At 38.8% G+C, this 26,423-nt stretch overlaps 2 protein-coding genes across 3 annotated transcripts in view; both read left to right on the top strand.

The window, feature by feature from the left end:
• LOC135495312 (protein FAN-like) overlaps positions 1–26,423 on the top strand; it is a 137,043-nt gene that overhangs the window by 63,634 nt on the left and 46,986 nt on the right. The gene's annotated exons all lie outside the window — the stretch shown is intronic.
• LOC135495337 (FMRFamide receptor-like) overlaps positions 1–26,423 on the top strand; it is a 94,819-nt gene that overhangs the window by 34,155 nt on the left and 34,241 nt on the right. For both annotated transcript variants that reach the window (XM_064783821.1, XM_064783822.1), the window contains one exon: positions 15,273–15,304. The gene's annotated coding sequence lies outside the window, so the exon portion shown is untranslated. The remainder of the gene's footprint in view (positions 1–15,272; positions 15,305–26,423) is intronic.

Below are 26,423 nucleotides of genomic sequence, written 5' to 3'. Positions count from 1 at the left end.
CCTTTTTTTTCTTGTGTAACCTTCAGATTGAACAGGTGAGTATAACAAACAAACAACAATCCAACCATTATGCTTGTGTAACCCTCAGATTGAACAGGTGAGTATTAAAAACAAGCAACAAACTCAAACCATTACGCTTGTGTAACCCTCAGATTGAACAGTTGAGTACCACAAACAAGCAACAAACTCAAACCATTACGCTTGTGTAACCCTCAGATTGAACAGTTGAGTACCACAAACAAGCAACAAACTCAAACCATTACGCTTGTGTAACCCTCAGATTGAACAGTTGAGTACCACAAACAAACAGCAAACTCAAACCATTACGCTTGTGTAACCCTCAAATTGAACAGGTGAGTATAACAACAAACAGCAAACCCAAACCATAAACTATTGAAGCTTTTACCTTCACCCTTTTGATAGCTTTTTTTTTTATTCGTTCTCTGTGTATGATTTTTATTTGTGTTGTCTGCTGCTCCTTATTTGGAGTTGTTTTTTTTGTTGTTTTTGTTGTTTTTTTGTTTTTTTTACAATAAAACCATTATGCTTGTGTAACCCTCAAATTGAACAGGTGAGTATTACAAACAAACAACAAACTCAAACCATTACGCTTGTGTAACCCTCAGATTGAACAGGTGTGGATAACAAACAAACAACAATCCAACCATTATCCCTAAAGTTCTGTGACTGGGTCATTTGACAATTTGTCATGCTAGATGTGTTTTCACTGCCTGTATTGTGATTAGTTATTAGAAACTCTTCTAGATCTCTTAAGGGATTTTATTACAGAATAAGATCTATATTGGCATGCCTGAAGAATCAATACAGATTCATGAAGAGGAAGAAGCAATATCCGATTTCTTGACAGCAGTTCCATATAAACCAGTTGAGAGATCTGTCGTGATCTTTGGGACACAGATATTCCAAAGAGAAATATAACCAATATAGAGTACCCTATTAGAACATTTGATGCATGCCTTCAGTGCCAGATTTTGACATAAAATCCTGAAAATCACACTGAAATGAGGTTCAGACACGTCAAATTTGATAAATTGATAATTATTGCGGCATGATTAAATTGTTATTGTGTGCGTGTTTGAGGAAATAAAATGTTTTTCTTTCCGACTCCGAAGCCTATTAGGTGTCAATCAGCAGTGATTCTTCTCCCCCATTTTCTAGAGGGGTATTATTTTTTCATCCACTTTTGAGATGAATAAATGATTGATGATGATGATTATGATGGTCAAAGCCCCTCTTCTGAAAATTTACAGAAATTTCATTATGAGATAACCGGGCATTGTGGCCATGTTGAACTTTGAATTGCAGCAATTTTCAAGGGGACATTCCCCTACACTTCCATCACAGACAAGAATTATAAAATTGAAAGTTGCTTCTGATGCTGTGTTTGAAGAAGCTTACCTCCCTCACAGGTATTGGTGACTAGACACGGTGCAAGCCGAGGGCAAAATATCACGACCATGTTTTTAATGCGTATTATACAAATCAGAGATTGCCCCATCTAGCTAGCTGCCACTTTTAAATGTCATTGGAAGGGGCTTTAGTGTGTTCAACATGTTCAAGCAAATCCTTTTATTGCGATGCGAGAATTGTGATAAATGTTGTCGTTCATTGCCCTGACATACCCGCAAGATCCTTCTATATTTTTGATGGCCTCGGAATAAAAATGGATGGTTTTGCCTTTCATATCAAGCTTATGGTAAAAGCAATTACGGATATCCGAAAAAAGTACAGAGAAGAACCTGGACTAATATGTAGGTTTCACTCCTGCTGGGAATACTGAAATGAGGATATATGATATGTAATAAAAATTTTGGATTTGATTAACTTTTCAAAGTCGCAGATGACAAAGCGATTAGAATTTCATGTTGGAACATATAAAGTTGATAATGAAACAATTCATATACAGAGCAAATTTAGATGTTTAAACACCTGATGAAAGTGATTAAAATTAAAGTAGATTTTGAAATCTCTCTGCCAACACATGAATTCAATAAAAAAATGGAGAACTGTAATACACTTCTTGGGACCTTCGCTAGAACTACATGTACAAGGGAGTCTGCACCTTGCACCATACTCATATCACCTAATGCACTATCAAAAAAGAAAATAAATATTTATCATTACTGCAGTTTTAATATATCACATGACTGTATGTACTTTATTGTGAATATTTTTCGAGTTATGCAATAAAATGATAATTACAAAAATAATAATTCCAGGTTTGCATTGGCGTTTACTTGTTTGAAGAGCAGCGGCAGAGAAGGAGTTAAAACATGGCAACTTTTTGTTTTAACATTTCTTAAGAAAGTGCTCTTACTTTCCATTGCTTTTCAGCTTCCTCCATTTTTTGTGTTGCTGTTGGCAAGAAAGAGAATGTCGATTCCTGCATCAGCAGTAATATCAATTACCCTTTCATTTTGTCGCCTAAAAGGATTTCGGTTAAGACGTTTCTTCGCCAGACGTTTTAGGGACCATCTTGAAATATCTTAAAGCGAAGGAAGGAGAAATCATTTCATCTACTTAAGATCCGCATTATTGGCTTATTTCAGCATGCACCAGCTATTGGCATCGCCTGGCTTTAGAAACATGAAATAGGTATAGTTGGACCAGCAGTAAATATAAGTGAATGATCAAACCACCTGAGCCCGTTTGCAGTGTAATATTTTTTGCGTTGTGCACCAACAGTGTAACTTATTTCACCGAAATATATGTATCCAATAAATTTTCACTCACTTAATATTCAATATCAGAAGTATTTTATCTTTTTTGTGTCACCTTTTAGTTGCCTAAACTTTGCCATGTATGACCAGGCTTGGGGATAAATCTGAATAACATTGTAAGCATGACTGCATCACCAGCTAATGCTTATTTTCTCAGATGGCCATTAATCGTGATTCATACCCAGTTGTTGAAAGGAAGTAACCATCAACGGCCTGCGTCTTTATGAGAATTTTCCTGATCATCATCATCGTCGATCGCATCGTGTCTTTGGCATGTTGGGCAACGTTTTCCAGCGATTTGTTTGCCAAGTTTATGCACGACTTGTGACGAATTCTTCAAGCTTGATGATTGGGTTCCTGTAATTTGTAACTTGTGTAGTAATTAGATTTAAATCTAAGTTTATAATTCATCTGGAAGCTTTTAAGGCAAAAAAATCGCACAATTCTGATGTGCTCATTTGGTCAGAACACTGTGTGAATGTCAAACCTTTATGGATCAAGAGGGCCTCTTACCTCCTCATTGGAATCATTCCGTGAACCAGGCAAATGTCAGAAATACTTTGCGTTGGCTGGAAGAGCTGGATCACTTTATCTTAGTTCACCTGCCTGTTCGGGCTAAACAGTGTCTTGAGTGTTTATTTTCCAAAAAGCCGCTGGATATACCATATCAGGCATTCATGAGCGTCTTGTTGTAATTTCAAAGAATCAGGTTGGTTGGAACAGGCAATGGTTGGCCTTCCATTATCGAGCCACAAGCCCGGAAACTCCTCCATTGTATCGCATGGTGTTTGCTAATTCCCATTCTCATTTGACCTGATACCTGATGTGGTCTCAAAAGCATTGGTTGGGCATCCTCTAGGGTAACCAAAAAGGTTTATCGACAATTATTCATAATGGCTTGATCAAATGTCAGAGTGGATTTGGCCTCAAGACAACAAGATCTAGACATGTTCTTCAATTGCCTGCCCTTTGGGATTGTGTCCAAGGGTGCATTTCTCAATGACATCTATCAGCAGCTGGAAAGTTTCATCTTAGACCAAAATAGATACATCATGTTGGTCGGATTATCTGGCAGCGTGTACTCTTACCGATTCAACATAGAGTGCATATCATGAATAATGTAAAAAACACTGGTGTGATTGTCTTCTGAGGAGAAAAACACTGTAAAACTAATCCAAGAACAAAAACTTCTGCTTGCGTGGAAAAGTGATGCCGTGCATGTGTGTGTGTCACAATGCGTGGAGAGACAATTTGTTCTTGATGTTACATCATTTGTAGCTTAAAATTATGCAGTTGGTACATCTCATACTGGCTACGTCAGCACTGTTAAATGACATCCTCGTAAAATCTTCGTTTATTTGAGGGATGGTTGAATAGTTTCAATAAAACTTGAGATTTATTATAAGTAGGTGAAGAGTTCAAGATAAGTTACATGTATTTGGTCACACTGAGTAAGCTGCCACAGTTGGCCACGGATCAACTCATATTTGCGTAATGGTTGGCCTTTATTAGCGATAATTAGTCCTCAGCGATACCCTCGGATGGAGTGGCACTGTATTATGAATAGCGAAAAATAGACTATCGACAAGGTTATCGGCGGAATATGAGCTGTCTAGGTTTCTTGTTGTTGCTCTGAGTCCAGCAAGCCATGAAAACGTGGTCAGGCATTGTCAGTTATCAGATAACCAGTGAAGTGTTTGCTGAATGCTGGTCAGCTAGGAGATAAATCAAACAGGTATTGGCCAAAAAAACTGTTGTTGACCCATCCGTGCCCATTATTGATAAAACAAGCCAAAGTGTTGACAAGGTGCTTCCATTTCTTTACATTATCCTCTTATTGTTTACAGACTAAATCTGTGTATTACCAGGGCTATATTCCATCAATTTTTCACAAGGTTTTTACCATTTAATTAAAATATTGACACTGCAAATCTTATTACAGGTGGAGTGATATTTTAGGACAGACATATTCTACTAACTATTACTCTCAAACATGTGAAAACGAATTTTTATACTCAGAGTTACAATCATTATTTGCAGAGCATATCTGATTATTGACAGAGCAGTCATATTCATTGGAAGAGCAATTTTAATTACCAAAAGAACATAGTTACTGGCAAAGCATTTCTTACTGTTGACAGAGCAGTTGTGGTTGTCGGAAGAGAAGTTTTGATTAATGATTATTGGCAGAGCATTTTCAAATATTAGTAAATCTGTTCCCTTTCTTAATAACAATGGTAAAGCATTTTCTGGAAAACATGAGAAGCTGCTGCTCCAAGTTGGCAACATTCTTATTCTTTGCCGCAGTAATAGCAATTCTGCTGGAGGAAATGAGAGCAAGCCCCCCCTAAAAACTATGAAAAATGTCATGACGAATATCCCTCAAGTAAAGGAATGACAGAGTGGCAAACTTCATCAAAAAGAGTAAAAACTATTTTTCTTTGGTTGGGGAGTCAGCACCGCAATTTCTTCGTTCCTGATACTTCTTATTGTTGCTCTTTTGATTGATCGGTTCAAAATTGATTGAAGTTACCGTTCATTTCGCATTTTTGCATCATATCAGATACGAACACTATCACCCTGGAGAAAATTAATTTGTGCCCTGGGAGAAAGACTGTACCACCATGCCAGAAAAACAGCCAAAATTCAGAGGCAACAGGGATTCATTGCTTCAACTGCTGTGACCACTCTTTCATCCCATCACTGGTGATATTAAAACTTTCACATGGGGAGTATTGCAAAAAGAAGTTGCTTATAAAAATGCACATTTGAGATGATAATGATATGTTTGTCTTGTTTTAGCATTGAAATGGTAATCAAATTCATACCGATTTTTACATTTATGTTGTTTTTTCTAAATTTTTACTTACATGTATCCTCGATTATTGCCTCCTTGTAGCCTTAGTAGAAACAGTGTCATTTCAAAACTACAACTCTATAAGAAGGTGCTGATAATTGCCTTGTTTTCAGATTGGAATGATCATTAAATTTGTACAGATTTTTCTCAGTTTTAACCTACATGTTTCCTCGATTATTGCCTTCAGTTACCTGAGTGCATAGCTCAAGTTATTTAACAGTGTCATTCTAATGACTCCATAATGGGGACATGACAAATCTGATAGCCAATTTCACATTACTTCCGGCAATGTTGACATCTATTCTTGACTAAGGGTTCACCCTCCGGAGATGTACATTTACTATTGATAAATTCAGAATGGAATAATTTAGCTGTCTGCAGTTGGTGTTTTTTTCTGGAAATTCTTGTAGAAATAATAGTTTTTTGGGTGACTCGGTACATCCTGTATCAGTGACAGCCTCATTCAATCAGACCACTGCAAAATCTGCAATCATAATTTTGCGTTGTACAGTTTTTTAAGGGTTAACCATAGGCCCCACTACTTTGACTAGAACTTTAAATTCTTATGCAACTAGAACTCGTTTAAAATGAAGTGAATGCCTATTTCAAGAGTGGGAGACAGTTCTTGGTGTTCCAGAGACTCCCACCCTCGATGTTGGCATTTACTTTATTTTGAAGGCGTTTTAATTGCTTTAGGATTTCAATTTCCTGCCAAAATGGTGTTGCCTTTGGTCGACCCTTAAGCTCTGACATGTTTGAGACGACATTTGAAGACTATTCTCAATACTAAATTGAAATGTAATCGCCAGATCATTCAGGCATGAAGATATGCTATCCAATGACACCATCTGATCTGATGGCTGGTGTAGGGGATGAGATTGCTGGGAATCTCACAAAGTTGTGATGCTTTGGACAATCTTTTTCGTGTGATAAAACAGATTAGACTTAACTATCTATGACATCATGAGCTGTGCTGTAATCCTTACCCAAGACTGATCATCTGATTCCAGTAACGGGGAGAGTCACCCCTCTTGGGACTGAAAGAAACGGTCCTCAATGGTGACGAGTCCAGATTACAGAGGTCAGATTGTATAGAAGTGATTTAATTGGAACCAAACTTGCTGTCCCTTATCATGTCTTTGAGGAAAGTGCTTACAACACACTGAACATTTTAGGAAATTGCAAGCATTCTTATCGAGACACTTGCTCCAAAACGATTCTATAAAGAGATACAGTTGATGAATAGCAAAAGACTTCCATCATTTGCTCCGATTGCAAAGAAAAAGTGACAGTTTTAATTGTCATAGATCGAGTAATTTGGCGCCTAAATCACTGTTAATGTGATTCTGAACAAAGATCGTTCTGTTGAGTGCAGAACCAATTTTATTTTTTGCAATTCATGCAAAATTTCAACACAAAAATCTTGATTTTAAGTTTAGTGGTTTATGCAAGTTTGTTTGGTTTTACCGTGTTAACCAAGAAATTGTCTTATGAAACAAATATCTTTGCACAATTTTCACTTTCGTGGCATGGAATTATTTGCAAAAAGCCTGGCGTTGGGAGTAGAAACTACATAGTTAGATCAACAGGAAATATATGTGAACGAATGGAATGCCCCTTTAAAGGACTTGGTCATCAGTGGCCCTACCAGTTGCACCTGCCCGCAATATCTATTGACGGATTAAACCAATCCTCTTCCCTAATCCTAGAGATATAGGACACCTTACACCTGTACATTCACTCCGGGATTGTTGTTCTGTATAAGTAGTAGTTAATAGATGAGACCAGCATCGTTACCGACCAAGCTTTTTGGCAGGCCAGTCAGAAATGGCCAAGAAACGTCTGAACAGATTTCAGGTCACATCAGGCTACTACTCAGCTCCAATGAGAATAAGTCGTTATGGCATTTTTGACACACCCAGTATATGATGTAGACGATCAATTGCAGAAATCTGCAGTCAGTTTTCTTTAAATTGGCCACAAGACCTGAGCGTCATCCATACAATATGATATCAAAATAGAGGTTTGTAGCTAGTAATATCAAGATGTCAAAAGTTAACTGTTATTTCGTTTTTTACACCCAGTATGTGACATAGATGATCAATCACAGAAATCTGCAATCAATTTCATCATAGGTTGGCCAAAACACTGGTGCCTCGTGCAGGTCTGTAGCCTAATCAACTCAAGATTTCCGGCTGGAGTTCATTACCGAGGAAGTAATCAATCTGAATGGGTGCATCTCATCAATAATGATTGGCATTCAATGGCATTGTTTGTGTAACGTTGCGGTTTTTACGCTGCTATAAAAAGGTTACAACTGTGACCGTGGTAATAAATTGTTATTGGCTGCGGACATCATGGGATAGCTGCAGTGTTTTCAGTTACTTGTTGGGCTCTTTACAAACACTGCGTATCAGTTAGGATTGGTATCCAAAAGAAGTGTTTGCATGACATTCATTGTTTTACCTCAACTTAAAGGCCTACACCGTTAAAAAATCAGAAGAAGATCATCTTTTTTGTGTCAGCTTGCACAAGACTACAAATATCAGACATACCCAACACTATAACTAGTGTAAAAAAGTATCATGTACCCCGTATATATAATCTGGCCACATGATGTAGAGTAACTGGTCATTAATGGACCTATTCTATTATCTCCGCTATAGATGTGGGAGAACACATTAGCTTTGGTTTGACAGCCTACTGATCTCTTAGCAGTCACAGTGATTTTTTTTGGCAGTTAGATGGCTGCTGTGCAGAAATGGCTCCTTGCTTCAATGGTGTTTGCTCTAACCCGGTCATGTGAGTCCTGTGATGGTCAACTCATGGTCCCTTATTTCACTTATCTCGCAAAAACGCCATGGTCATGTTTTGTGACATCTGTATTTATATTATCCTCATCTGGTCCTCATGCGGCAATCCGAGCATGCCTAATATAGCGCAATGATTATCAGATGAAATATTGCCATGTCCAAGGTTGGATGTTGATAATCTTATTGGATTTTTCATTGAATGAACCCATTCATGCCTCATATTAGGCTATGCCACTGAATTAATAACGAAATTGTGATATAAGGCATTATCCTGCCATTTTTACCTGTTTTCCTCCGCTTCAAAATGACCAGTTCATACTATGACATGGGCGTATCAAGTGGAGAGGGGGAGGTGGAGACAGCTTTCACTAATACCCTGGAGTACTTCTGTGGAGACCTGTAGTGGTGACTGCTGTTGTGAAGCCCTTTGCTGCTGACCCTGACCAGTGGAAAAGCACTGGAAAAACACTATCTTTTGAAGCGATACTGAAAGCATGCTCCCTTGAGAATTCCTCCCGAGAATAATTTTCCAAGTAGTCTTGTTGTGGGAGGGGTTTCAGTAATGTTACAGGTTTTGCATTCAAGAAGATAGTGTTCAAAAAAAAATAAGTGTTCTGGTAATTATGTTCTTCCAGCATGATTTGCATCGTACATGTCATATCCAAAGGAGCAGGCACCACCTGTTAGCTCTGTGGATAGCGAACAAAAAACAAATATGTTTGCACAGAAGAAAAAGGGGACAAGTGAAAAGGATATTCTTATTGAAAAATTTTTCTCAGAAAATGATAAATCGTATATAAACCTACAAGTAAGCCATATGAACTTTCTTGTTTTTTGGCTGTCTGGCGGCTCTTATATAGTCAAATAAAACATCAGACAAATTGCTGTTACTATATTGGTTTTCCAATTGAGTAATGGTAGCATGGGTCAAGAAGGACATGTCATGATTATTTCACCAGATCGTTAGCTTATCATGGGATTTGCGAACCAACCACTCGGACATGTCCGGCAGATGATCACATTGGTTGAACAAAAAAAAATTGTGATGTGCGGAGTAATTGTGATGGAAAACTACTCAGCATGATCTGACTCTTTCGACAAATATTGTCTGAGGAGGATAGAGCGGTAACAGTCTTTTTTTCGGGGCCCAGATTACCCAAAAATTCGGGATTGGGGTATAGGAATATTTTGTAGGGGAAATTGAGATGGAGTTGCAGACCTAGGAGTAGGAAAGCAGGATTTGCAAAATATGTCAAACAGGAATTAACATGTTCCCTTAAACACCAAATTGTCCAGACTGTTTCCCAAAATTTCCCTTGTAGATTATTTGACTCTGATTTTTCCAAAACTGCTCCTCTTTTTTTCTCTCGTAAGCTGCATGTAAAATGAATCACGTCGGCACTGTCATAGCCCTTGTACCGTGAAAGTGGCTGATTACCAGCCCATTCAAGCTGACACCAATTGTCGCATCGTGATCAAGTAAGCGTCTCTCGCAAGGAATGTGCTCAACAGAGTGAATCCGAGGACAGAATTGGTACAATCATGAACGATCATGTCCGTTGTCATATGTCACTGGATGACGTGCCAGGCAAGTCCCTGAGGTATGGCAACATTGCCAATCAGCCTGGGAGGCATCAGCTGGGGTCATGTGCTTCACCCTGGTAGCCCTAATGAAGGGAAAAGCCTCCTACGGGGATTTTAATCAGTGTGATTTGGGAATTAGGACATACATGTAGCTCCTTCAGCAATAATTTGGGAATTGTGGGGTAGATCAACTGATGAGAAGACCACTGAATTGACCTTTTCGTAGTAGATTTAGGTTTTAAGAGTTATTCTTCATGTCCTACAGATAAGTTTTGATTTCATAAATAAATGTTCGAGAGGACCCCCCCCCCCCTCCCCCCCACTTGTTAGTCCATTATGTGTAAAGTGTCTCCTGAATACTAGGTAAGTTTTTAATGCCTGTCAGAAATAGCCCTGAGTGTTATAGACTGCACTAAAAAAACCTTACAAAAATCTTTGTTTTAGGTCACATTTAAAGGACATGATGGAGTATTATGTCATTGGTAATATGTATTGACATGCTAGGCAAGTCTCAGAGGTGTGGGAACATATCTCATCAGTCTGGCAGGCCTCAACAGTCAGGAGGTCAGGTCCCTAACTCAGTAAGTCCTAATGAAGGGACGAGACTCCCTAAGGTATCTTGTTAGTCAACCATTCAGAAGTGATGGGAGTGTTTAATTGTGATTAGCGGACCTTTGACCTTTTGTATCGGACTGGTTGTACGATTCAATTTTGTGACACTTGAGTAACAAACAGTTATACTTGCAGTCACCCTCACCAGTTTATGTAAAAACTTAGTTTAAATCTGAAGCTCTGTTAAGTTTTAGATAAGACCACTATATGTTTTTTTTATGAACACTTTTGTACTGATTTAAAAAATGACAGCATTACGAGCGCTATCCTGGGCATTTTTGTGACAAATCAGGTCAGCTGATCCAATTATGATGCAACCATCTACTGCAATAGTGCAGTGTTATATAAAATGCCACAGTTGTAGCTGCACAACGCATTCTGCATCCTTGACATTCCAGTTCCACCGCATGTAAATCAAGGAGATCGGGGGTAATTTTTTGCCTGGATGGCAGCACATATATTGTAACAAATTGCCCAGGAAAATGCAAGCTCTATCTGCACACTTTTTCATATTTCATCAAAATTGTTTGACTCGAAGCATAACACTTCACCTTACCTGAGTGATTACGTGTTTAAATCATGACAACTAAAGTTTTATCTACCTTGAGGTATCCAATCAAATACATCATCGGTGTAGAATATGAAATGGTATTTGCCAAACTGATATGAAGAAAACTCACTATTTCAACATGTTCAAAGACTTGTCAAATAGTCATTCAAAACAGCATACAGGGGAGTGCATGTAGGTTTAATTTCAAATTAGAATTTCTAAAAAAAAATGAAACTGTTTTATCTGCCAGGATATTGTATTTTGCTGCTGAAGAAACACTTCAACCTGAAAGACAGAAAGCATGTATCGACACTCAGAGGTTTGATCGCTGGAACTTTCCTCAGGCACAATCCCCTGATGACTATGTTAATTGCGAAGGAAATGTCGTGTGTGGATATCGATAATGCTCGAGAGCATTGCTTCTGGGGCACAGTTTTGAGCCAAGATATGGTGAGATTGTTGATTGGGTCATGCAGTCATGCTTTTGAAATTATTCTATCGCACTCCATACCATACAACAGTTGCAAAGCGCTTAACCATTTCTCCAGCCTATTCGAGAGATGTTTCTGTGGGTCCCATGGAGCGCAAACTGTCAAAAAATGGTGAATTGAGTTCACCAAAACATGAGCAATTTCAAGTATTCAGCGCAAGTTTATGAATTTAAGCTGCCCGCTTGCATAATGTATTGGGTTAGTCCGTATAGCCTGGTAGTGCTGGCCTCAGAGTTAAGTTAAGTCATCTGGCCTCAGAGTTAAGTTATGAAAGCATTGACATCAACAGGCCAGGCAAGTCAGGATCCCAGACTGATACTGGTTTTCTGACAGTTTTCTAGCCAGCGAAGTGGCTATTACCATGCACTCCCTTTAATCAAACTTTCATGCAGAAGCAGAAAATTGAAGTGCCCTGATTTATTTCCTATCACCCCGTTGTCTGACAGCATAAATTGCCTATATCTTATGATTTTAATCAAGCTTTCTGTAATGGTTAGAACCATGGGATGTTGTGTTTTTATCAGTGCTGATGAAAGCCTTGACACTACCAATTTGTTTACGACATATTTTACTTTGCGTAATGAGACAGTCTTTAAAAAAATATTTTGTCGCCTTCTGTAATACAGTGTTTAAATAAGTGCGAAATCCATTATAACTTTTTATGTTCTTTTCTGAAGAAAAAAACGATGTGAGATTTGTTAGAACTTTTTGTCTTCAGCTAGTTTTAAGTAAGCGTCTCTGGCAAGGAATGTGCTCAACGGAGTGAATCCGAGGACAGAATTGGTACAATCATGAACGATCATGTCCGTTGTCATATGTCACTGGATGACGTGCCAGGCAAGTCCCTGAGGTATGGCAACATTGCCAATCAGCTTGGGAGGCTCGACACCATGCCGCAACCCGATATATCCTGAAATCTTTTACTTCCTGATCAGCAGAACTCAGATGAGCTACTCAAACAGCTCTACAACCTGAGTATTTCTGACCGGTACCCATTTATCAATTGTGTTTTCACCTTGGTGGAGTATTTAGGCAAGTTAGAAAAAGAGGCCTGCCTAGAGTAGGGATTGAACCAGGAACCTCATGATGGCTCGTCAGACCCAAGCCATTCCATCTCCATGGCTCCTCAGCAAAACAAAATGGGCTACACCGCTGCAGCTCCTTGGCAAATGAGCTACACCACTGCAGCTCCTTGGCAAATGGGCTACACTGCTGCAACTCCTTGGCAAATGGGCTACACCATTGCAGCTCCTTGGCAAATGGGCTACACCACTGCAACTCCTTGGCAAATGGGCTACACCACTGCAACTCCTTGGCAAATGAGCTACACCATTGCAGCTCCTTGGCAAATGGGCTACACCACTGCAACTCCTTGGCAAATGAGCTACACCACAGCAACTCCTTGGCAAATGGGCTACACCGCTGCAACTCCTTGGCACACGGGCTACACCATTGCAGCTCCTTGGCAAATGGGCTACACCATTGCAGCACCTTGGCAAATGGGCTACACCACTGCCACTCCTTGGCAAATGGGCTACACCGCTGCAACTTCTTGGCACAATCTACACCATTGCAGCTCCTTGGCAAATGGGCTACACCACTGCAACTTCTTGGCAAATGGGCTACACCACTGCATCTCCTTGGCAAATGGGCTACACCATTGCAGCTCCTTGGCAAATGGGCTACACCATTGCAGCTCCTTGGCAAATGGGCTACACCATTGCAGCTCCTTGGCAAATGGGCTACACCATTGCTGCTATTTGGCAAATGGGCTACACCATTGCAGCTCCTTGGCAAATGGGCTACACCATTGCTGCTATTTGGCAAATGGGCTACAACGCGACTGCATGGGCACATTTTATACCCAAGGTAGAGGTTAAACAGTTGTCTCAACAAAAACTCTTCGTTGGCACTCTCTCGAAATAACTCTTCAAACTCATCTAAACTTCATGTGCTATTTTTAATGGCATCTTAGTCATGTTAGAAGTATCACGAGGCTTTGAGCCTTCATTAGTTTCTTTGCATCCTTCACGAAGTGTCATTCTGTTACGTACTCACGATGCTGCTCATGCTTTCTAATTGCTATTCACGAATATCAAGATTGTGAAACTTTGTGGGCATAATTTGATAAAGTTTGCTTATAAAAAGCTTCATGCTCAGGGAAATAAACATCTTACAGCATTCAACAGCTTGAAGGCATTGAAATGCACACTTGAGAGTAATGAACTCCCATTACATAAGATTAGGAAGACCACTTGTACCGTTGTCCCTAATTTTTCCACTGGAGGTAGTCTGCTTGTACAGTTGGTAAAATCTGTTTTTAAAAATGTGCTGCAAAATATGGCGCTTTACAGTTAGAAAAAATTTGACGGTGTCTTCGCTTTTGTGTCCTGACCTTTGAAAAGAATGAGATAAACTTAATTAGCCTTATTCAAAATCCTTTTGTTTTGCAACCTGCCAATTAATAACTGTGTTTTATCCACTTTTCAAAATCCTATTATCTCATGACATCATTCACTGGGTGGGTGATTCTAGATTGAAGATGTCTTGAAGCAAGTGAAAGACCTCACAAAGTGAGAAACACGAATAGCTTGGGATGGACTGAACCTCTTGCTGAAGACAGAGTCACTAGGTCAATGATCTCAGTTGGCACTTAACTGGAGTAGCATGTAAACATGCTCATCCTGCCTTGGATAGAATCACTCCCTTGAGAATAACACCTCCAAGTGCAGACAAAAAACTGAAGACAAAGAAAAACGCTCACCTGTCCTCATTACACTGTCTGTCGGCCCTTAAAAGGATTTTAACAAGGCTTTGCCACAATAGGTTGAAACCACACGCGACTACTCTTCTTTTTAACGATTGGTTAAAGTAGGAGAGGTGCGGGAAGACACAGTTATCGGGCTTATTTTTTTTCCACCTTGGATCATGCTCAGGTTAAAGTACATCATTAGCCCGGTTCCCGGACTCGATCTCAGGATTCAGGGTATGGAAATGAACCTTGAGCGATTGCGCTGATATTTGCAGGGAGGGTTGTTTTTAGTGCAAAACCGTTCCACATGGAAATTCTGAAAGAAAGGCCGTTTTCCTTGTCATACCATTTATAGATTTTTGTTGATGTCTGGCCTATGAAAGCAAAAGTGAGCCAGGAGCCCAGGCAATATCTTGGGTCGGAAAGGAATTTTCTATCTATGCGTTTCTATTCTGCTCTAACCAGAAATAGTCACATCTCTTTCCTTCTGTAGTACTTTGAAATTTGCTCTCTGCAATTACCTTAAATCAAGAATTAATAGAGACTATTAGTCTTTATTATTTCTTGCTTTAATTTAGAACCTGAAAACTGTCATTTGAATTGGATTATCTTTTGCTCTCATAACTTCTTGTGATTATCTGCAAACTTGAAAATAATGGCATGCTGGAGTGAGGGCACACTGTGTTGTCGTAGTGTTCGTGTTTTAGAGGGCACCTCTGGCATCAGAAAAGCTCGCCAATTTTAGCTGTGAATCTTCATCAAATTAGGTCTAAAGGAAAAAGTGAAATATCAGTAATCAGGATCACTCATTATGCTGACAAATATTGGCGTTTCACACAAATATAAGTTAAATTTTCCTGCTTTCATTTTAGGTGTGAATGAACTCAAAAAATCTGGCAAGTTGGTATGTAAGACTGTTGTACTCTCAGTGTTGTCCTAATCAAATTTCTTTACTTACTCAGTACTCCTTGTCTTTAAACTTGTTCCTAGCAGCACATATTTAAGGTGAAACATTGCCAGGGAGAGTTCGTGAACGTCTATAAGTCAAAACCTTGTGGCTGCTACCTTCTCATGAATTCACATAAATTGGTTTTAGTTGACATATAATGATTCTCTTCCCATGAATTGGTGTCAGTTGACATATAATGATTCTCTTCACATGAATTGGTGTCAGTTGACATATAATGATTCTCTAATGAATCTCTTCCAATGAGTTGATGTTTATGTTGACATATAATGCTTCCCTTTCCATTTATTGGTGTTAGTTGACACATAATGATCCTCTAATGATTCTCTTCCCATGAATTGGCATTAGTTGGCATAGGCCTATAATGATTCTATTCCCATGAATTGGTGTTGGTTGACATGTATTGATTCTCTAACAATTTTCTTCCCATGAGGTGGTGTTACGGTTAACCTGTAATGTTTCTCTAATAATTTCCTTTCCATGAATTGGTGTTAGTTGACATATAATGATTCTCTTCCCATGAGGTGGTGTTATAGTTGACATATAATGATTCTCTTCCCATGAGGTGGTGTTATAGTTGACTTATAATGATTCTCTTCCCATGAGGTTGTGTTATAGTTGACATATAATGATTCTCTTCCCATGAGGTGGTGTTATAGTTGACATATAATGATTCTCTAATAATTCTCTTTCCATGAATTGGTGTTAGTTGACATATAATGATTCTCTTCCCATGAGGTGGTGTTATAGTTGACATATAATGATTCTCTAATAATTCTCTTCCTGTGAATTGGTGTTTGTTGACATATAATGATTCTCCTCGGTGGAAACTGGATTTTACATGCTGGATTCTTTATTTTTAGTCATTGGATTGCACCACCTGCATTTTCCGATCTTGTCCCCAGGCAATGAGATTTAAGATGGACAGGGCTGAAACACTAAAATATTGTTATTATTATTATGAGTAACTATTTGGGCAGTGCTTGTGATCTCAATCGCTTATCTTTTCAACTATTTCTGGTAAAATCCCCTGTAAAAGACAAGTAATTCTGATCAGGAAATGGGCTATTGTTACTCTTGATGATGAAAGCTGATGATTCAGCAGAATTCTTTTTTTATTTTCAATAAACATGTGCACTCTAACTGTGTTTTTCATTGCCTGGTAATGATATTGAAAGAAGCAGGCAGTGCAATCCAGTGACAGTAAAAATGAAGAATCCAGTATGCAAAATCCAGTGTCCAGGATCCAGTGCCCTCACTCTGATGTGTTAGATAGTTGTCCGTGACTCAAATACTATATCTGGATCAGATGGAAGTATCATACAGCTTCACTAGATAGGAGAAGGTGAATGAACTACTTAGTATTGGGTGGCATGTTGATTGGATGATAAACCTCCCACCAACAATGGGTAATGAAATCCAAGAGAAATCTATACTGTCCGAGCGGATATTCCCTGACTTGTTGGGAGAATTGATCTGACTGGACAATTGGCAGTCTGATAAAGAAGTCATCTGAATTACCAATGGCACTGACGGCTAATGTTCCGTCGCGTGTCCCACATGTCCCATATTGAACAGTAGATTCGGTTTCTGCTAAAATGATTTGATGTTTTCTCTGCTGCTAGTATATAGGTTCAAAGTCTATTCTTATTAGATCCGAAGTTACTCAGGTTGAACATCCAGCTGATGAGATTCTTAGTTAAGATTTGATTCAGCTTGTGCACATGTAGATAACCTTCATTCTTCACAAGTTTTTTGTAAGTCTTGACTCGGAATATTACTAGTATCTAAGAAAAAATTGACATGCCCATGTGCTCACATAACTAAATAAGATATTGACTCAGCATCTTAATGGGATTTTTAACCTGGAATCAGTTTTGTAATTCAAGAAACTCTGATATTATTTGTTAATATCTTTAAACCAAGAGTGCTTGATGTACATAGTACATACATACATGTATATATGAAACGAATGTGTTTTTGATGAAACTGATTGAGAGCTTAAGAGTGTTATGTGATTATTAGGTCATCAGAAAGGTTAGACCCCAAGGTTTCAGTATTGTGCCTGACTGAAGATGTCTATTGACAGGTACCGCCTGATTTTCAATTCTGTGATAGAATAACTGGCCATGTAATTCAGTTCTAAGCAATGGTCGTGCATGTTGTATGAACCTGCCACTGCAGCGTTTCAGGATGATGTGGCACTCAATGGCGATAAAAGCTATAACAAAAAAAGTATAAAAAATACTGATTCCTGTAGGACTCATGATTGATGTTGTTTAAACGACCAATGATTTAGGGGAAGGATATTACCCCATCATAGAAGTAATAGATTGTTTCTGATGTTATTACTAATACTATCAAAATGTTGTCCGTCGCAGAGCGAAAAAAACAAATTGTTTTTAAGATGGATATTTCTACAGTATATAGAAATAAGAGTTGGGTTGCCTGCCTAAAATTATGATTTGGCCGATGGAAAGTTTTCCTCACTTGAGAAATGATTGATTTTACCTTGTTATAAAAATAATGTATTGTGATTGATATCGTGCAGGTTTTGCCCACTGCATGCAGATGGTGGTAACAATTTTGTTTTTGGGGTTGTTACCGCCATCCATTTAAAGACCTACCCAATGTGTGTTCATTGTATTTTGTTATGGGTCAGGTAAGTAGAAATAAACATTGCCCTACTGATGTTATAATGCATGCACGACTTTGCTTAATTGTTTATAGTATTTGTATATCAGTCTACCCAATGGCTGAAATTGTTGTCAGTTTAAGCAATGAGATTGCTGTGAAAATGGTAGCAGCAGTCAATTTAACGCTCTCGTCTGTTACCGCCTCACTCATCCTTTAAGCAGGATTACAAGCAATAAGAAAGCCACATGTTTACAACAGCTGCAAAGTAAATGAAGGCAACACAAAAAAAATCTCCTACTCTTGGATTCACAGTATTCATTTATCTTTGATTGTTTTATGTTCTGAGGGTGATGTATTATGGAAGAGAGTGCTTTTTGCTTGTCGGATCAACCAAGATTTCCGCCCACAGAACCTAAAACCAGTAGTAGATGCGTTTTTACTGCGGTCTTGTTGACCAATGGCATCCAATTATTAAACCTGCTCAGGTGGTGAAGTGTCGAAAAATGTAAATACATATTGCAGGTGATGATAACAAACAAACTTAAAACAAAAAGCATTAATCACGGCAAGAATTCATAAAGCCTTTATGAATTCTTCATCTCAGCTATACATTTAGCAGGATTCGGTTAATTAATGATTGATTTTATTCAAAACTAAAAGAAGGGAATCTTTCTTGTGTCACCCAGTATATAAATGAAATTCTGACAGCTGTATCCTGAGACGAGTCCAAGTAATTAAGACTGACGTATCGTGCACTTCTTTGTCACGCATACCCAAAAAACCAATGAAGCATTTAACCTAAGCAATGCTTTGTCTAACACTCGCCAAAATCGATACAACTCTCACACATCCTCCAAAAGCAGATCTGAATGCATTCCTTGCTTCAGTTATAATAGAATGCTGAGCATTTTGATGAAACCTCTTCAAAGCTGTAGAAATTGGGTCATGTGTCCCAGGTTCTGTGCGTCCTGGCCAGATTCTACGTATTGTGTCGTATGAATCCCCAAATTAAAAGGGTTCTATGTCTTCTAGCTTCTATAAAAAGGTTAGGATTAGGGTAAGGTTTAGGTCATGGTCAAGCCCTCCAAAAGTACCCATTGCAATTAGAGTGCGTCGGAACCCAACCTAGTACGCTAGCACATGTAGAACTCGGTGCACACAGAACCGGATACACCTAGAACCTGTTTTCTCCTTAAAATTATTTGTATAAAACCCTGTTAATTCAATGCTTAGACTTTGCGTTGAGAAATATTTGTTAGAAATGTATAGTGAAGTCCCTTTTCTGACGATTAACCAACATGGTGTGTGTCCATGTTCGAATGCCTTCAATATGGTAAGCTTTGCCTGACTGTCCAGTTTATTTCATTATCTTTTGAAATTTTGTTATTGGCATATCCCCAACCACATTCTGATCATAAATGGACAAGGTTATTGGTGTTGATGGCCTTAAGCTTGCTGTGTTATATTACAAGCACCCACGGACATTCATAAAATGGACAGTCACGCAAAGCTTTTAACAGGTAGCGGAGAGACTAAGTTGAGAGTTGGTATTTTAACCCCTTTGCAATCTCCGACATGGTACCAACTGGGGAAGAGAAAAAGAAGGAAACCAAGGAACAGCTGGTGATGGGCTTTGAGAGTGACATGAAGACCATTGGTCACTCTTGGCAGGAACTGGAGATGATCGCTAATGGGGAGTAGGCAAACCTTTTGACATGTGTGAGAAAAAATTATATTGGTGCTAGTTTTCAAGTTCATGTAATTGACTGTAACAGGCTTGTAAGACTTCTTGGCAAAGGTAAAAAAGGGAGGTATAAGAACGCAGCTCTTTTGGAAAAAACTCATATAAACTGGTACACCAGTACCTGTGGGCAAAACGTTTGTGAATCTGTTAGACTTCTCACAAAGAGAGGCTTTCCCATTGAGAAAAAAACATGCCTCGGGTGAACGAGTCATTATGGCATGTATGAAGAAAAACATGGGACTTTAGAAATGTTAGAGGTGCGTCTTTGCTCAAAGTGTAACTGCTGCCTTTCAGAGATAGTTCTGAATGAGCGGATTCAATGGTTCAGTTAAGAACTAGATTCCTGCCACAGCTTATTAACATACTTATCATGCCAGAAAAGGAGGAGATCTTTATGTCATCACATATTTTTGACCAATGAGACATTCTTTGACCAGCAAACGAGAGTCAAAGCAGAAATTTATCCGAAATGTTCCAATTATTGTTGTTCGATTGATTTCTCATTTATCCACGCGTTATTGATTCCAAGTTTCATTCGCTGTGGACGTGTTGTGTATCATTCACGATATTGAAGAACGATAAATGGATGTACAATATTGGACAAGTCATGCTTTGAGTCCATAATCATGTTCAACATGATATAGAGAACGATGAATGGTCATAAGATATTGGATATGCTTTTGATATCCCTATTTGAGAACCCGCACATGTTCCGATTGGGATAATATTATATTGACTAGCTCTGATTTCATGTCATTTGGACCATGATTTTTAAATCTAAGCAAAAATACTATAGCGTCATGTTGTTTTGGCTCCACAGGGTGTTTTCTCATGTGTCGTCAGCCAATGTCCATGTTCTGAGGATTGAGATATGTGACCCATCACAGCCAAATGAGACACATGTCATGCCAAGATTAGCCAAAATGACACCAGGAGATAAGAGAAGAAATTGTTGTACTCAGATTACACAAAAGGCAGATAACAGTGAAATATAATCAACCAGTGCATCTCAACCTGCAAAGCTCAGAGGGACATGCGCCTGGTTTGCTGTGACTCTCACATATGATCAAAGCCCATACTAATAAAAATCTTTTATTGAGAATAGTGACATTTGATTACAAGCATTGTTCAGTGTCATTGTCACGATTTAGAAAATGATAGTACTTGATTAACACCGAGCAGTGCCACAAGGCTCTTCATCCTAATCAAATTATCTTCGTTATTGAATTTGACACACACGATCAGGAATAATGATAACGAGGTGTTGTGTTAATCATTTACTAGCAGATCATTTTGGATGGTTACACAATTTTGGTGGAGTCAGAATTGTGTAGTCAGAAATGTAAGGAAATGTTTATGTAACCCTACAATGAGTGAATTAAAACAGTTTCCAAAAGAAGCACTTGTTAATTTTTTTAAAATCATTGGACATGTTGGAGCTCATTGGAATTAGGTCACTTAAGTCCAATCATAACCTGTTACAGCAAAATCACCTATTAAAAAATTATCAAGGACCATCGAATCATTTGAACATGAAAAAGGCTGGGTCATGCTGTGAACGTGCAGTCATTTAAAGATGATTGTACACCACATGTTGAGATAAAATTCGGACAAAATTGTACCTTACATATAATGATAAAATTGTAACCACTTTATCCTAAGTTTTCTGCATTATTGTTTTAAAAGTGTCAAAGACAGCAGTGATACAAAAAGCGATATATTTCGTCTTTTACTTTTCAACAGTTTTTTTTTCAATCAGTAAACTCTACATGTAGCATAGTAATTGTCAGATATTCATCATTCACCAAGATCAAATTATCTTTCATTATGTTGACTTGTCCAAATTTATCTCTTTCATGCAGGCAATTGTTTGCATTTCTAGTGATACGATCTTTGACTCGCCTTATATATTGAGGTCTTATTGCTTGACAAAGTGACTTTATTGGAATCGCTGAGTGCTATGATATGGTTATTAAGTACAGTAGAACCTCTCTATTAAGGACACCCTTGGGACTGACAAGTGCTGTCCATAATAGAGAGATCAAATTGAATGGTAACAACCAACTTGGGACCAAAACTAGTGTCCTTGATAGAGAGGTTGTCCTTAATATAGAGGTGTCCGCTAAGGGAGGTTCCACTGTACAGCGCATTAGACATGTTAAGACCATTTCATTTAAGCTTGCTTCGGGAGCACTCGGTGTACATGTATGCTATTGACTGCACTTATGTCATTGACTTCTGTGGCAGTGGAAGAATTTGAAACTGGGGCATACTTCTGGTGTATTTCTTGAGAGGACTTTTATATCAGACGTTTTGACTGGACTCTCTTAAACCAAGCAAAAGTCAGAATATAAGGTCGTCATTGACAGAAGCAGCTACATGTACAATGAAATTGCCACTTTTTGCATGTGACAAAAACACCACTAATTTTCGGGAGAAGATTGGACAACTCCTTGAAACTGTGTTATCGAGGTACATGTACTCTAACCAACATCAGATTGTGTGCCTCAACCCCCAATAATTGCATAAACATGATAAAGAGGGGCCTGAAGTATCACAAGACACTATTGCTGCTTCGAGTTGGTGCTTTTTCATTGACAGCGTGCTGAAGAGTGCACTTGCTTTTTGGCTCACCGTAGGGGAGTCTTTACAATACCGCAGTGTCCGTCGTCCGTCGTCGTCTGTCGTCGTCGTCGTCCGTCGTCGTCGTCGTATCCTGTTTCAAAAACAGTGGCACGTTTCTTAACCGCTAAGCCTATGAACTTGTAACTTTGTACACAGGACTCCCTTGGTCAGATGACCTGTGACACTAAATTTCGGTCCGATCTGATTCTTAATTTGCCCACCAGGGGGCTGAATGTAGATATCTAAAAAGTGTGATATCTCGCTTATTAATGACTTGTTTGGAATGAAATTTTTGTGGTAGGTACTCATAGCAAGGATACATCATATATCGTACGGGTTTTTAATTTGACCTACTTTTCAAGGTCACAGAGGTCAAATGGCGTAAATTGGCTGTTTCAGTGTAACTATGGCACGTTTTTCAACCTCCACAGCTATGAACTTGAAACTTAGTACATATAACCCCCTATACCAGATAACCTCTGGTGCTGAATTTCGGTCTGATCTGATTCTCAACTTGGCCACCAGGGGGCCGAATGTGGATATCTAAAAAGTGTGATAATTCGCTTATTGATGACTTGTTTTCGATAAAACTTTTGTGGTAGGTACTCATAGCAAGGATACATCATATATCATATGGGTTTTTAATTTGACCTACTTGTCGAGGTCACAGAGGTCACAACGCAGACACAGATATGGCCGAAATTGCATGTTTTGTGTTTTTCGTGTTGTGGCAATCCAAAGGTCGTGAGTTCAAACCCCGGTCAGGGACGGCCAAAAATATTTTATTATTTTTTATCTTTTCCCTTTTGTCTTTTCTGACTTGTATCTTACATTTTCTTGATTTTTGGCTCACCGTAGGGGAGTCTTATGTAATACCGCAGTGTCCGTCGTCCGTCGTCGTCGTCCGTCGTCCGTCGTCGTATCCTATTTAAAAAACAGTGGCACGTTTCTTAACCGCTAGGGCTATGAACTTAAAACTTTGTACACAGCACCCCCTAGGTCAGGTGACCTCTGACACTGAATTTCGGTCCGATCTGATTCTCAACTTGGCCACCAGGGGGCCAAATGTCGATATCTAAAAAGTGTGATATCTCGCTTATTAGTGACTTGTTTTCGATGAAACTTGTGTTGTAGGTACTCATAGCAAATATACATCTTATATCATACGGGTTTTTAATTTGACCTACTTTTCAAGTTCACAGAGGTCATATGGCTTAAATTGGCCGTTAGAGTGTAAACTATGGCACATTTCTTAACCACTAAAGATATGAACTTGAAACTTGGTACATATAACCCCCTATATCACATAGCCTCTGGTGCTGAATTTCAGTTTGATCTGATTCTCAACTTTGCCACCAGGGGGCCAAAAGTGGATATCTAAAAAGTGTGATATCTCGCTTATATTAAGTGACTTGTTTTCGATAAAATTTTTATGGTAGGTACTCTTAGGAAGAATACATCACATGTCTTACGGGTTTTGAATTTGACCTACTTTTCAAGGTCACAGAGGTCATATGGCGTAAATTGGCCGTTGGAGTGTAAACTATGGCACGTTTCTTAACCAGTAAAGCTATGAACTTGAAACTTGGTGCATATAACCCCCTACATCAGATAACCTTTGATGCCGAATTTTGGCCTGATCTGATTCTTTATTCGGCCACCAGGGGGCCATAATGGAAAAAGTAAGAAGTGCAATATCTTGCTTATTTGAGTGAATTGTTTTCGATAAAATTTTTATGGCAGGGACTTCTAGCAAGGATACACCACATGTCCTACGATTTTTGGATTTGACCTCCTTTTCTAGGTCACAGAGGTCAAATGGCGTAAATTGGCCATTAGAGTGTAACTATGGCACGTTTCTTAACTGCTGAAGCTATGAACTTGAAAGTTGGTACATGTAACCCCCTACATCAGATAATCTCTGACACCGAATTTTGGCCTCATCTGATTCTTGATTTGGCCACCAGGGGGTCAAAACTGAAAAAGTAGGACGTGCAATATCTTGCTTATTAATGACTTTTTTTCGATGAATTTTTTATTGCAGGGACTCTTAGCAATCACACGATATTGATCTTGTTGATGTCATAGACAATTATTGGTTGGATCATAAACTTATATATACTGCCCTGTCTTATTACTTGACATCAATACACATCTAAAAATCAATACACATCTAAAAAAAGTCTTCATGCCTGATTGTGTTCACCATATTCACCTCTAAACTAAGCATGATCCTGCCTACTAAAAGATGTATACGGTGAGCACAATGGCCCCTGGCCGTTTCATTGCTGCAATTGCATCGAATTGCGCTTGCTACAATTTATTTCCCGCTTGATGACCTAATACATCTGCGACCCGTTTCTAGTGATAGTACTTGTGACGATACTCGTGTGTGAGGATTCCTTGTTATGTCACATGCCAAAGATTTCTCACGGTGAAGTAGAAAATATTTTACAAATTTGATGTGGGCATTTCTGACGACTCAGGAAAAAAACCGAAATTCAATTCCAAATCCAGTGGGAGGGAGGGGCCCCCTTACAAAGGGTGGACAGATTGGGCTTACATAGGCTGTACAGATTGGGCATCTTTGAAGTTCCGTTGCTGCTGCCCTGATTAAATCACAATGGATAGCTCAAGTAGTTTGTAGACCAAGAAAGAATACTTTATAAAGAGATGTTGTTAATCTTGGGATTCATAAAGATTGTCCATAGTGTAATTGAAAAGCCAGCAGGACACTTGACTAACAGCATTTTACAAATTGGAAACCCTGGTTGTTTGGACCATCACTGAGTTTTCCCTGTTGCTGCAATTACCACGATGAAATCTTGTCCGTCACCAGGGAACATTTTCGGCCATTCATGTCAAAGAATGCATCCGGTTGTAAGCCCTGGGCAAGACACCAATGCCGTGGCTCTTTTTTGAATGCACCAAAATTGATGATGTACCATTGATTTGTTTGGATGTTTGGTGGTCTTGCTCTGATATGATGATGCTTTTGCACTTAGTTGTTATTTCATTAGACATGTTAGGGCATCTATTTTTATTTTTAGTGGTTCTTTCGGAATTCTTGTTTATCTAGATGGATGAGTTGGGTTTGCTTTGGGAAGTCATGTTTATCGAGATGTATGAGTTGGGTTTGCTTTTGGAAGTCGTGTTTATCGAGAATGAGTTGGGTTTGCGCTGTTGCACTTAAAATAGTGTTATTTTTATTAGACATGTTAGAGCATCTATTTTAGTGGTCAACATTCTTTCTGAAAACATGTTCATCAGCTGGCTGAATGAGTTGGGTTTGCTTGCCAACCTGCCGTCGTCACTCTTTGACATGTTTGAGAATGACTGATCAGTGAATTTCTTCTCCATTGCTAATTAAACAGCCTTTGTAGAATCAAACATGTCATGAGGTCATAGAAGTGTTCCTGGCAGCTTGTCAATGAAGAACACCATCTGCATTGCTTCATTGAGTTTGACCATCGTTGAGAGCTTCAAAGTGTTTGCCGGTGTTGCCTTAACTAATTATAAGTGATGTGTTGTCTTGAACATGCGTGACCTGACCGGTCGCTTAATATAGGAGGTTTAAGGAAACAGCTCAAGGAAAAATATCTAGCCTATTTTACAAAGTCTTAGACTGTGAATGATCAAAGGTAAGGCTGGTGTCAGAGGAGACGATTGCTGATGTCAAAACCTGCTCCATGAATCTAGTTTTGGTATTTTAATGTTGAAATTGCAAAACTAAAGTCGGTTTTTGGTAAAACCAGGAAGCCCAGGTCATCTTTGATAATATACGGATAATGTCTCAACTAAATTTCACCAAAAGTGTTACTGAAGTACTTGTGCAGTTTTTGTGCACAGCAAATGCTCGACGCGTCACTTGCAAAAACAACCAGCGGTGCAATGAGGAAAAAATGATCCACAGATTATTTTTTTCTGTTCGCATTATTTCTATTTGGCCACAGGAGGTGCTTCGAGATTTCAATCATACCTGGTATCCATTTCATGCAAGACTGATTCTCACCATGTTCCAAGTTAATTGATACTAGCGGCAGCCACTCA

This window comes from Lineus longissimus, chromosome 11 (genome assembly GCF_910592395.1).
Source record: "Lineus longissimus chromosome 11, tnLinLong1.2, whole genome shotgun sequence".
In the NCBI taxonomy this organism is placed as follows: domain Eukaryota; kingdom Metazoa; phylum Nemertea; class Pilidiophora; order Heteronemertea; family Lineidae; genus Lineus; species Lineus longissimus.
This window is presented reverse-complemented; position numbering and strand designations above follow the sequence as displayed.